Raw genomic sequence first — 12,297 nt, forward strand, 5'->3', positions numbered from 1 at the left:
CAGGAGGCTTACCAGGAAGGTTCAACTCCCTCGCTCTCCCCAACTTCCCTGTCTCTCTCTCTTTCTCTGTTACTGCTGCTTTAATAAAGGCAAAAATGCTGTAACAAAATCTGTGTTAGCCAACGCTTCTCCATCATTCATTTGAACGGAGCCCGCTGTGATACCGACGCAGAGGGTTCTGGAATAAAAATGTATGTCGGCAAAAACATTAAACCAGTAAGACTCAACTTTTGTCGTTGCATGTATCTGATTGGCCACATATACATGCAACATTCCTGGTGGATTTCTTTGTAATGTGGACGCAGCATCTCTGTTGTTCAGGTCAGTTAATCATCTCTGTGATAACTTTTCATAGCTGAAAACTCCTGTCTCCCAGTATTATAAACCACTGTGTTATTCAAAGTTGTGATGTCATGAGAGGTGGGGTCACAGAGGGGAGATAACACCAGGTGGGTTTGAGATTGACTTTGGCTGATTTGATGGTCATCATCAACTGCCGGGGCCTCAGGGGCGGAGTATTAAACTGCTGTCAGGTCACAGTCCACTTCCTGTAGCTCAGTGAGCTCAGTACACCTGTGTCACAGCAGCAGGTTGTTTACTCACTGTTTACTCATCCAAACATGTTAAAATAACAGCAATATCAAGTCAATAAAGTGTTTTTCTCTCTATGTCAGGACATGTGACCTGGTCCTGTATGATGCAGGTTACATATATAATTATTTTTTATAGATCTGCCTACACAGAGCAGTATGAATCAGTCACTGTGTGTGTGTGTGTGGGTGGGTGGGTGTGTTTACATTATACTTTTGACAAATGACACATTTTTTTTGACAATTTTTTATGAAAACGTGGAGGGTGAGTGATTAAGGCAACTTATATGTGGGGAAAGGTCACATGTGAAATACCTAGAGAGACACCTAGTAGAGCAACACTTATATAGAGATGATCATTTTTATTGATTTCTGTTTTATTGAGAACCACTGACCTAAGAATACTATCAAACAACAATCAGGACAGAGAGCTGTCGTTACAGAGGTACTTCAGATCGGTGCAGCTGGTGGGGAACAACTACAGCCGCCTGACCTGGGAAAACTGAAGGTGCCTTGATCCTGCAAGGTTTTAATGTCATGTGACATGGTGACGCTGCACAGCACCGGTGACAGCATGCATGGTAGTAAGTCCAGCATGCATCATGTCAAGCTGGTGCCGTGCAGCGCTGCATTAAGTCAAGCGCACCTATTCTCTCCTGGTGGCTGCAGCAAGGACGGCAACCCGTCATGGCTGATTGCTCTGGTGAGGAGGAAGAAAAGTGAAGAGACACAGCATATGAGAGGAAGAGAAAAGAGTGAGGTCAGGCAGAGAGGATCAGGTCTTTAGGTCTATCAATAGACAGAGAAATAAAGTTCTGGTTTGGACCTGCGTTCTGGTTTTGTTGATGTTCTGGCTCAGGAGGCAGGTACTGGATTTAAGCTGACACACAATACACTGTCTTCATTTAACGCACCAACACCTCACAACTTTAGAAGAAAAGCTCCCTACCTCACAAAATATCACAAACTTGACTTCCTAGATCTGAATCCATGTCCCACAGGTACCTGAACCCCCCCACCCCACAACAATACTGCCCCTTGCCTTGCCCTGCGTTTCAACACAGATCTTGATTCGTTGTGAGCGCCCGTTAAGTGAATGGTTGTCCGTCTTTGTCAGTTCACCCTGTAGTAGACTGTGACCTGACCAAGTCGTCCCCCGTTTCTAGGGTAATGTGAATGGGGGGGGGGCTCCAAGATAAGCAGCAACAGATAACGGATGATGGACGTCTTTGTGACAATCTGGCTCTAGATCACTGTCAGAGAAAAGACGAAGCGATCACAGCTGGAGACCAACAACATTATATTGATGATTTTGCCGTAGCGCACAGCAATGCAACAACTCACTTTATCCTCAGTGGCAAAGGTAACGGAACAAAAAAAGTTTCAGCTTTCCGAGGCCATTCATCACGTCAGCGCTGCTGCTACTGGCAGAGGCCACACAGGAAAGGTGCGACTGTTTGAATCGATGGGTGAATTGTTAGGTGAACGGACGCTGGGAGAGCCAACAAGTTTCTTCGTGATGTGACAACAGTGAATTACTAGCTACATACTTGCTAGTGACTTAATATTGATTCCTCCTTTCTTCTTTTTTTTTTTTTTCATAGTGGGCAATTGCTGGCCAAAAACCAGACAATGCATTTAGTAAAAATGGCACCGGGGACAAAAATGAATCCTCTACATCACCGTAATAAAGACTCAGATATTGGCAGGCATATGCGGAGTCGCAGCTCTCTGAATGCCTGGCTGTATTATGTCGTTATATTACAGCTGAGGGGAGACGCAGAGTGATCATGCTCGCCGCTCTACCTTTCCAAATCGGCCTATTGTTTACTGTTCTGGAGCGCAGTATATTCCTGGACCTGATTGTGGGCTGCTGTATTTATACTCATCCTGCAGAGATAAGTGCTGTGACAACTCAATAGCTGCTATGCATGCTCCTGCATTTGGTATATAAATGAGCGAGCACAACAACACTATGACACTTTAATTTTAAAGAGTTTTCGGTGAACTCGCCACAGTTTAATGGGAAAAGGCTGCACTTTTCAAACCTGATGCTGGAATTTAAGGTGACATTCTATTCCAGAGTTGGCAGCTTTTTTTGTTTTTTTATTTTTTAACATCGGCAAAGACAAGAATTTAGTTGTTAATTTGTGGGAAAAGCATAACAGTGACACGGCAAGGATAAGTTCAGGGTTGAAGGGCCCCGGGGCCACCCGTACTCAAAAGCTAGTTTCATAATACCCTTTAATGAATGGATATTTTTAAATGAGAACACACAGACACACACACACACACACACACACACTGTGTGACACTGAGCTTGGTTATGTATGCTACTTTAGAGCATTTTCATTCGTTATATAACTGAGAACACTCTCACACACACACACACACACACTGCTGTTATCTCGCCCCTATTGCTACCATTTTTGGTACAAAGTGAACTTAAGAAGCGTGTGTAGTGGACGTGAGCGGACAGTCAGCAGACAGACCTGTTGGTATCAATAAAACTAATTGTAAAACTAATGATTTTTTCTGCAAATGCACATCAAAGTGTTTCCTGCGAATCCAGGGGGTTGGCAGGAGAGATAAGGAGTAATGAGCTGAGATTTTAGGTTATCTATCTGTGCTGATTTGTGAGGAAGTGGTAATTATTGTTTGTCACTGATTTATTGTGTGTGGTGTGCTGATTTTACCTGGTCTGTATGGCTGTAATTTTGGTGCTTTTATCGTGACTTTTCAGGACAATCTTAACTTTGTAAAGTTTTGTAAAGCAACCTTAAGGTTTCTGCACACCTCAGTAAACTAGAACCTCAGTAAACTAGAACCTCAGTAAAGTAGAACCTCAGTACACTAGAACCTCAGTAAAGTAGAACCTCAGTACACTAGTTGGTGTGAATTGTTGTTTCAACATGTATAAATGCAGGAAAAAAGGAGGAAAGGTGAGGAGATAAATTGTGCAAATGTTGTAGTAGCAGTGACAGTTTTGCACTTCCTCATGTTGAAGGCAACCATGATGCTACACCACGGTGTTCAGAGATACAAACCCTGCCTCCTCTCTCACCTGTGCACACCTGGCCAATCAAGTGGGCGCTTCACTTTGTTTGAAGCATGCTGATACCTTCGCACCCCATTTTAGCATGAGCACGACCCCCTTCACACCACCCACCCACCGCTGGCAGAGCTCTGACAGCAGGCTGCTGCAGCACCTCCGTCTTTCCATCTGTCTACACCTGACACATTTTATTCACATGCAGCGGAGGCACAACCACTGTCAGTCACACACGCTCAGTTTCTTCAACACTGTTTCTCCACAGCTCCACATGAGGGTTAAATATGTCAGTAATTCCAGATGATCATCTGTGTGTGGACCTGACTTATCTTGTACAATCAGCCAGAACGAGGCAGCGTCACTGAGTAGAATTTGCAGGGCTCTAGATCTGGGGTTCTCGACCTCTATCAATCATTCATTGTGTTGCAGCTCGTTCCTTCGTCTGCTCAGTGTTTTATGAGGCCTTCTCCACAGCGCTGTGTCAGCACGGGAGACTGCTTTGGCTGCGACCATTATCATTCTGCTATAGAGGAAAAACACTCCAGTTTGTTTGCATTTCTTTAAACCGATTAGAATCGTCTTGGGCAGCACTGAGCCCAGGCAGCAGGGACAGTGCTCCCGCAAGATAGCGTCTGAGGAACAAGTGCAGTCATTAAAAAGGTTAATCCACCATCAAGAAAACCCCTCAAAAAACAGCAAAGACATATACTTACTGCGATTCTGCATGATCCAAATCTTCATCAAGACTCGCCTTTGTCAGTGTGCAGGTTGTTTCCTGCAGGAGGAAGCGAACGGGAGGACAATGCACCTAATTGCAGGGTCATACCTTCAGCCTACATCCTGTGAGTCAGACTATAAACAACTATGAAGAAGAGAGAGGAAAAGAACAAAGTTCAAACACAGAGAAGTATGAAACTCAAATTAATTTGGAAATCCTGTAGTAGAATTAAAAAATAGAGCCTATTAGTTTGTCACTGTCTCTAATTACAAATATTTAAAAGAGAACAGATAAAATAAAAAATGAAAGAAACAGACTAATGAAAAACTGTGGCTTGTTTTCTCACAACTAATCTGGAGCTTGTCTTTTTTCACACATTAATTCGTTTGTTTATTAATGTCATTAATAAACTCCTAAATCATCCGACTTTATGCAAATTTCTCACAATTATGTCTGCGTTTGTCAGACACAATCACTGCCATCTTGTGCCTGGATATTGAGGTAACTATAAAGAAATGCTAGATAATAACACCCCGGGGGGAACTACAGAGGAGAGAATCCAATCAAACTTGGTCTGCAATTTAGTTTTTAAGTTGAATTTAAATGTGTTCCACCACAAGTAAATTGGAGAAATATGGTTTTGCTTTACCCCAGGGGAAGTTTACTCAAAAACCTAAAGGTCATTTGACGATTTCTTTCTGGACCTGTGAGCGTGTACTGCTCCAGAGGTTTTTTTCAGAGTTGTGAGGATTAAAACGAGAAAGCAGTCACTTAACTAGCTCCCACAAGACAAACCAGTGCAACACATTCCGTCTGTCATATTAATGCACACACACCTTTGATAACAATCACTGTTAGGCCCAAGCAACATCGTTGTAAAATGCTAAGTACAGCGAGGTAGATAGTGGTAGATAGTCACTGCAGCTGCGGCTACTTACATGAGCAGTCAATGGAATATATCAGTGTGTGTGAATGATTAGGACTAACAGCTGTTTTTCTCAGGGCATGATGCAGCAAGATGAAAAGAAGCTTAAGAGGAACGGTTTTGATTCAAATTAGCTGCACAACTGTACAAAACAACAATTATCTACACCAGTAGATCTTTTTCACAGTAAACATTTAGACTCATAGCAGGATTAATGATGGCTGTGACATTCAAGTGTCCTTGAAGGCCTCTCCACTTAGCCAGCATGCACAGTACCAAATGTTGGAGCTGGCTCACTGAAATGGAATCAAGCCGTCATTCATTTTATTAATTCCACCTTTGCTTTTTCTGTTGTGACATGTCCAAATGTCCAAATGAAAATACTATGTGTTTGTATTTGAATTTTTCGAGTACTGAATGTTGAACACCTTTCAGGCCACAAGAGTGTGGGGCGCACAAAGGTGACAAGAGTGTGGGGCGCACAAAGGTGACAAGCTGGTATCAGGTGGAAAGTGTGAAGCTGTTGAATTATGAAACCAGTACTATTTGTAAGTTAAGTGACGAGATGGGTCGATACGAGCTGGTTACCTAACTTCAAAAGGCTGGTATAATCAGCAGCCCAATGAGGTCGAGTCTACAGGTTAAAGTAAGCAGAAATTTCTTTCTTTCTTAAAAGACTGCAGGTAAATTGTATTTCAGGGCAGAATTCTCCTTTAGTGCTGTGAACCACATTTTAATGAATCCTTTTTGTCTTTAAGAAAAGCAGATTTCTTGTATCATTGTTTTCAGACCTCTGCTTTGTTGAATACTTTCCCCTGAAGAGCATTTCAGTTCTCTGTGAAGCTGCGGCTTCCCGCAGAGCTCTACTTTTGGAAAGCTCTCGCCTCCTGATTGGCCGTAGCAGGGGTTGAAGATCTTCCAATGCGCCGTAAGAATGATAATGGGCTTTTTCCACTCTTTATGGGCTGTTTCATTTTGGAGACTATTTGGAAACAGTATGAATTTTGACACAGCCTGGCAAATCTGCATTCATGGATGTGTTCCAAGAAGCCCTTTTTTTTTATTCTTCTTTTGAAAACCTATTTTCTTCACGAAGGACATTGTGAGGATGGAGGTTAAAGAAAAGTGTTTGTTGCTTAAGGTTTTGTTCACTTTTGTGGGTCTTTTGTGAGAACTTTCAGTGGAATCTAAATCAGATAGAAATCAGAGTTATGTCAAATTGTGTACATGTAATTGCATGACATCGTACTGTGGACTCAGTAACACTGAACCTGATATTAACATTCTTCATGTATTCCGTCTATATTGAATGAAGATGACTGTGCAGTAAGCGCACTTAAATGATAGGTTCCTCGCGGCGGCTTAGAGCAGATTGCTGCGTGTCATTTTCGTCCGTAATTGAAACGTTTTAAAATTGACTGATGGCTTTTGTTCCCCTGGGTCCTCTGCAGTGACGTTATTATGTCTGCTAACGTCTGGGAAAAATGTATTATCTTCCACAGTGTGGTGCATTTGTCACCTAATTGGCTGAGTGCCGTGACACAGAGCACATTCTAGTTCAAGATAAAGAAAAGAGGATGTTTGATTAGTTATTTCAGCACAAGCTCCTGTCACAGCCACTTGTGTCCTGTGTATTACGCCCAGTTCGAGCTGCTCTGCAGGTAGACCTTCAGAACTGAAGGTCTTAAGTGCCGCCATAGCATCTTATTCTCTGTATATTTGTTTGTAGATAAATGACACAATTAGGTGCTCTGATACTACATTTTTCTCTCCACACAGGGGCTTGACACACCAGAGAATCCACTTTAGTTCAAACCTGCCCCAATGTAAAACCATAAAGAGAGGTGTGTCCGCTGCTCTCTCCATGGATGTACATGGAGTGAACTCAACCGTTAGGCCAACATGGAAAATAACTTTAAGTGCAATGACACCTGGACGACGCCTTCTACAGATGAAGATTATGAGGTGTAATCTGAAATCCGCAGCCATGTGAAAGGGCTGTGTGAGTGGCGCGGCTGCACAGGGCCTCGTTTGGATTCACTGTGGACCTGACCCAGCTGTGTGACATGGAGCATAGTGATCCACCAGAGCCCTGCAGCAGACGGAGTGACGCACACACAAGCACACAGGACCTGCTCTACTGTAAGAGCTGAGGTAAACTCAGATAGAATTTCAAAGGAAGCGCCTACAGCACTTCAAACTCTGTTTCCTCAGAAGCACGGGACAGAAACTCCCAGCTGTGAGAATGTGCTCACGATTCCTTTGACCATCTCAGTTTAACTTTTCAAAGCACTCAGGGACTAATTAACTCTGTGTGGTGAGTCCATTACATGTATTTGAATTACACAATTTGACAGGACAAGTTGTGCATTATGCTGTTGGGTGCGTTTAATGGCGTCTGAGGTGAGCACACTGCTGCTTCAGCTGTGTGTGAACACAGACTGCTGTTGTTTGTTTCCTTTTTGTTTTTTCATCTTTCGGATCCGACGTAGATCGCTGTGCAATCAGCTGATTTCACGTTTGAGGACGAGCACCGACTTTGATACCGTCCCTCATCTGTGATCCTCCCGCTGCCGCCGAGGAACTCATCACTGTCACCGCCAGGAGAGAGACACGACCCGCCGAGCTCCGGCTGAGGACCGAGCTCCGGCCGAGGACCGAGCTGTGGAGACCCAGAGACTTTCTGTCCTGACTCCGGAGGACCGGAGCCGCTCACAGTAAGAGGCTGATGTCTGGGCAGAGACACAGTTAGTGTAGCTGTTGTATTGTTGTATCTGACTGATAAGTGCTGCAGATCCTGTTGTTTAGATCGGTCACTGTGATCAGCTTAATAAGCCAAATATCTCTAGTTAAAGGACCAATATCCGACCAGACGAGCTCGGTTCTCTGGCTCCGTTATTGTGTGGTGATGTTGTGGTGATTATTAACTGTGGTGACGATCTCTTGTGGACTCTTTCCTCTCTTCACCTCTATTCTCCCTCTTTCCTCCCAATCACCTCATCTACACCTCTCTCACATTCAGGCCCGAGAGTGTGGTCGCGTCATACACGTGAGGCTCAAGGCCCCGCCCACTGTTCTCGTGTTCACGCCATTCACGCTCTGCGGCCAGCCGCCATCTTGGCTCTAACGACGACCTCACCACGTCACGCTGCCGCCATCTTGGCTCTAACGACGACCTCACTCACGTCACGCTGCCGCCATCTTGGCTCTAGCGAGTACCTCACTCTGCCGCCATCTTGGCTCCTACTGACACGTCACTCACGTGACTTCGTCGCCATCTCCCTCTCTCTCTCCCCTCCCTCACACACACTCTCACACACACACACGGTTGTACATATGTGTTTTGCCTGTAATTATCTAGTTAGTAACCAATGTTTGTTTTAGTTATAGTTGAATTATAATCGGTTTAATATTAAGTGATGTTATGTTGAATAATTATTACTCGTATTAATTGGTGATTATCACTGATAATCACTAATATTATACGCCAATAACCAAATTGCCCCTACCTGTGCACAACACGTGCTTATACCTGCTCATATGTAATAACCTCTTCAGCTGTAATGTTTATCCCCATGTATTGCATTTCTCTGGAACTGTGCTGCACAATTTCACTTGAACTAGAATGGCTGTTTGTGTTGCACTGTGGTCCTGTGTATGCATGTCAGTGATATGAGCCATGCAGTGTTTGCAAAGGGCCTCTGATGCCTGTCTCTGTAGAACAGCTGACACTGAAATAATATTGTTTTATGGACATATATTTTCTTTTGCCTGTATGACTACTTAGTGTAATTTAATGGTGTTAGGACAAAATACTGATGTTCAAACAGACAGCCGCGAGACCTCAGACCACATGAATGAAGCACTGTGCTGCTTCCAGCCTGATGTTGTAAGCTAACAGTTGCAAACACATGTTCTGTCAGGACGTACTACCCAAATCATTAATGTCGCTGTGTTTTCTCCTCCCCACTTCGATTACACTCCATCTGCTGTCACCAGTGGAACCCTTGATGGTGGATCCTCTGAGGCAGAGCACACATTTGTGCATTATTTGCTCAATTTACTGCTTTAAGGGTTCTGTTATCTGCCATTTCTGATTAATATGCATGAATTCACGACATGTCAACTCTGTATCAGCAGTGTTTGCTTATAGCTGTGTAAGAAGTGAGGGGATGCTGTGGAAAGTCACAGTTCACACTGACATTTAAGTGTGATTTGACTGTAGTTCACTTTTCTTTGGCGTGAAGTTACCTGAGCTGTGTCTGATCAGTTTCATGTCAGAACGTTGCAGCCTCTGGAGCACTGTGGAGAACTCTGCACGAAGGAACCGACGAACATCACGGATTAAATGCGATCTGGAATTTCACACTCTCACGCACCAAAGCACCAGGAGTCCTCCTCTGCTAATGACTAATAGTAGCACTGTAGCTTTATGGATGATGACCTTTACAATCCCAAAGGCTAGTACCATTGAGTAGTGGATGTCTGTGGGGAGAGAGGGGACACCAGCAGAGGAAAACTAGGATGGATGGGCATCAATAATAGAAAAAGCAAAAGTTTTCCACAAGTCTCATCTTTATTCCCATTTTGTAGTCCAGCAGCTGTGGGGACAAATGAAGCAAATGAGACGAAAATGCGGAAAAGCACAGTGGTGACAGATGTAGCGATCACATGGGAGGGAGGGTTTTAGAGGAGGATGAAGGGCGAACCCTGGGAGTATTGCCCTTTCAACACAGCCCCGCAGGAGAGAGGGAGAGGAAGAGAAGTGGAAAGAAGAGGGATCAAAGAACATTACATTCCTTTCCTGTTGAGATGCAGCAAGGAGGGGGAAGAGAGCAGCGGAGGCCTTGGCGTGGGATGGAGAGAGAGGAAGACTCTGCTCCCCAATCCATCCATCCAGGCTTTAAAGCTGAGGCACAGTAGCAGCTGTGAGGCTACTTAAAGAAAAGAGCTGCAGGACGCTCAGGTTCCGATAATCCCCAAGAGAAGTGACAGGAGGAGACAGTGAAGGTAGAGAAAGTTTGGATCCAGACAAGAGGAGGAGGAGGATGCAGGATGTCAAGTATGTGAAACTAGGAAACAAAGTGAGAGGAATTTAGGACGAGGAGAAACAAGTGAAGGAAGAAGGAGAAGAAATGTTGGTTTGACATCTTGGCAAGGAAGAGAAATAAATAAAAAGGTACAATCCTGCAATTTCCCCAGAAAAGAGACAGTGATGGCAGGCTAATCTGTTTTGTTTGTCAATCAGAATTCCTAATGCACTCACATCATCATTCTGCTCCCATCAAATCTTCTGCTTTGCTGTGTTAATCCGCCCAGCCCTGCCAAGAAGCCTATATACTCCCAAGCCTATATAAACTGACAATCCCCCCCTTAAGGAAGTCAAAACAGTTTAGAGGAAGCTTTGTGTTTCTTCATGAGAATGTTTTATTTAAACACACACACACACACACAGATACACACAAACATACAGGCAGTGCCTTGCCAAGATCCCCTATGCCTCTAATCCTCAAACGGCTGCCTTCTGGAAACTAAAGTAGAGCTAAGGGATGAGGCTGTGATTGTTGTTACTTCTTTAAGATCTGCTGTCTGCCTGTGTGCGTGCACACTTACCTGACTGTAAAAACAAACCTTAATTAATCAAGTTGACAGAATAAATGAAAGCAATGAGAGATCGTATCAGTCACATGGATTCACCTCTGTTCTTCAGAAAGACAAGAAATTATTGTACACCCTCCTCCCAGGTGTCCCCCACAGTTCTGCTTCTGTTCTTAACGCACCAATAAAATTTCTTCTTATTTAAAATCAGAACTTATTAAACTTATTTATTTTTTTGTTTTCAGAGCAGGTGGCGCAAACCCAAAGACGTTTTCTGAAACAGATGTTTGATGAGGTGGCTCCGCTGAAGCAACTGAAGTCCATATGTGTCCTCCAACCACCAAAAGAAGGACGTCTTCACACAGTTCTATGTGATTATGTATTTCTAATATTTTTTTTTTTTTTGAAGAAATACCTCTGCCTCACGTTTCTGTGCTCATTATATGCACCAGCAAATATTTTCCTCAAGTCCTCACTTAATTGCTCAAAACAGCAGATGATTGTGTTTGTCTGTAAGAATGAAAACCCTCTCCACCACGAAGCAGAGGAAAAGCTCCTCTCATGATGACATGAAGACAGGAAGCAACCACACTGTTGCGCCTGCTGTGTTCAGGACTGAATGTCATGTGAGAGGTGCATTACAACTTGCTAATGAAATGTAATATACAATTTGCAACTTCTACAAGCACAAATAAAGTCACTCTTTTTATATCTCCATCTTTAATCATTACTATTATGATCATTTTGCACTGTACATATATTCACACAAATTTGTTGGCATGTAATGTTAATACAATTGATTTTTTTTTCCCCAAGAAAGTTTATATTTTGTGCAAAATCTGTTTTTATTTTTTGTTTTTTTTCTAAGTTAGCTGGTGAAAATTCGATTCAGTTGAAATCTCTGGACTCTAACTGTGGCAAAACAGGTGAGACACTAAGTGTGACTGCAGCTGCTGCTCCAAGTATAAAAACCACAGCCCCAGTTTGTGCCTCTCACATCTGGCTCTTTTTTTTTGCAAGCCTGATAAAAGCAGGCAGAAAAATGCCTCACATGAACGCGATGTGTTCCTCTGCACTGGCAGTAAACACAACGCATGGGTAACTGGGATATATCCAGCTTAAGAGATGAAGGACTGATGGACCGTGACCTTAACCAATAAGCAGCATGGCTACATCTGTTTGCTGACACCTCTGCACAGACAGGGAAGCCTCTTACAGCAGCAGCTGTAACACAGGTACACACACAGTGGCCTGACTCTCAGAGACGTCCTGTGCTTCTGCTGACCTGACGCCCCGTCTGTCCAGTGGAGACGCACAGAGTCTGACCGCAGTCTCTCATGGCTCGCTGGCTTTTTGCAGCACGAAGAAGTTTTGCTATTGCTATTTGCTCTTGCTACATAGCTAACAAGAGCTG

The 12,297-nt window shown here is 43.6% G+C and overlaps 1 long non-coding RNA gene across 1 annotated transcript; it reads left to right on the forward strand.

The window, feature by feature from the left end:
- Positions 1-267: 267 nt before the first annotated feature.
- LOC139605754 (uncharacterized) lies at positions 268-11,594 on the forward strand. The gene is made up of 2 exons (XR_011684466.1): positions 268-8,002; positions 11,129-11,594. It is a non-coding gene; the product is annotated as an uncharacterized lncRNA (long non-coding RNA).
- Positions 11,595-12,297: the final 703 nt, after the last annotated feature.

Source organism: Trachinotus anak, unplaced genomic scaffold (genome assembly GCF_046630095.1).
Source record: "Trachinotus anak isolate AG129_WGS33_773 ecotype Australia unplaced genomic scaffold, CSIRO_AGI_Tana_v1 ptg000021l, whole genome shotgun sequence".
Classification (NCBI taxonomy): Eukaryota; Metazoa; Chordata; class Actinopteri; order Carangiformes; family Carangidae; genus Trachinotus; species Trachinotus anak.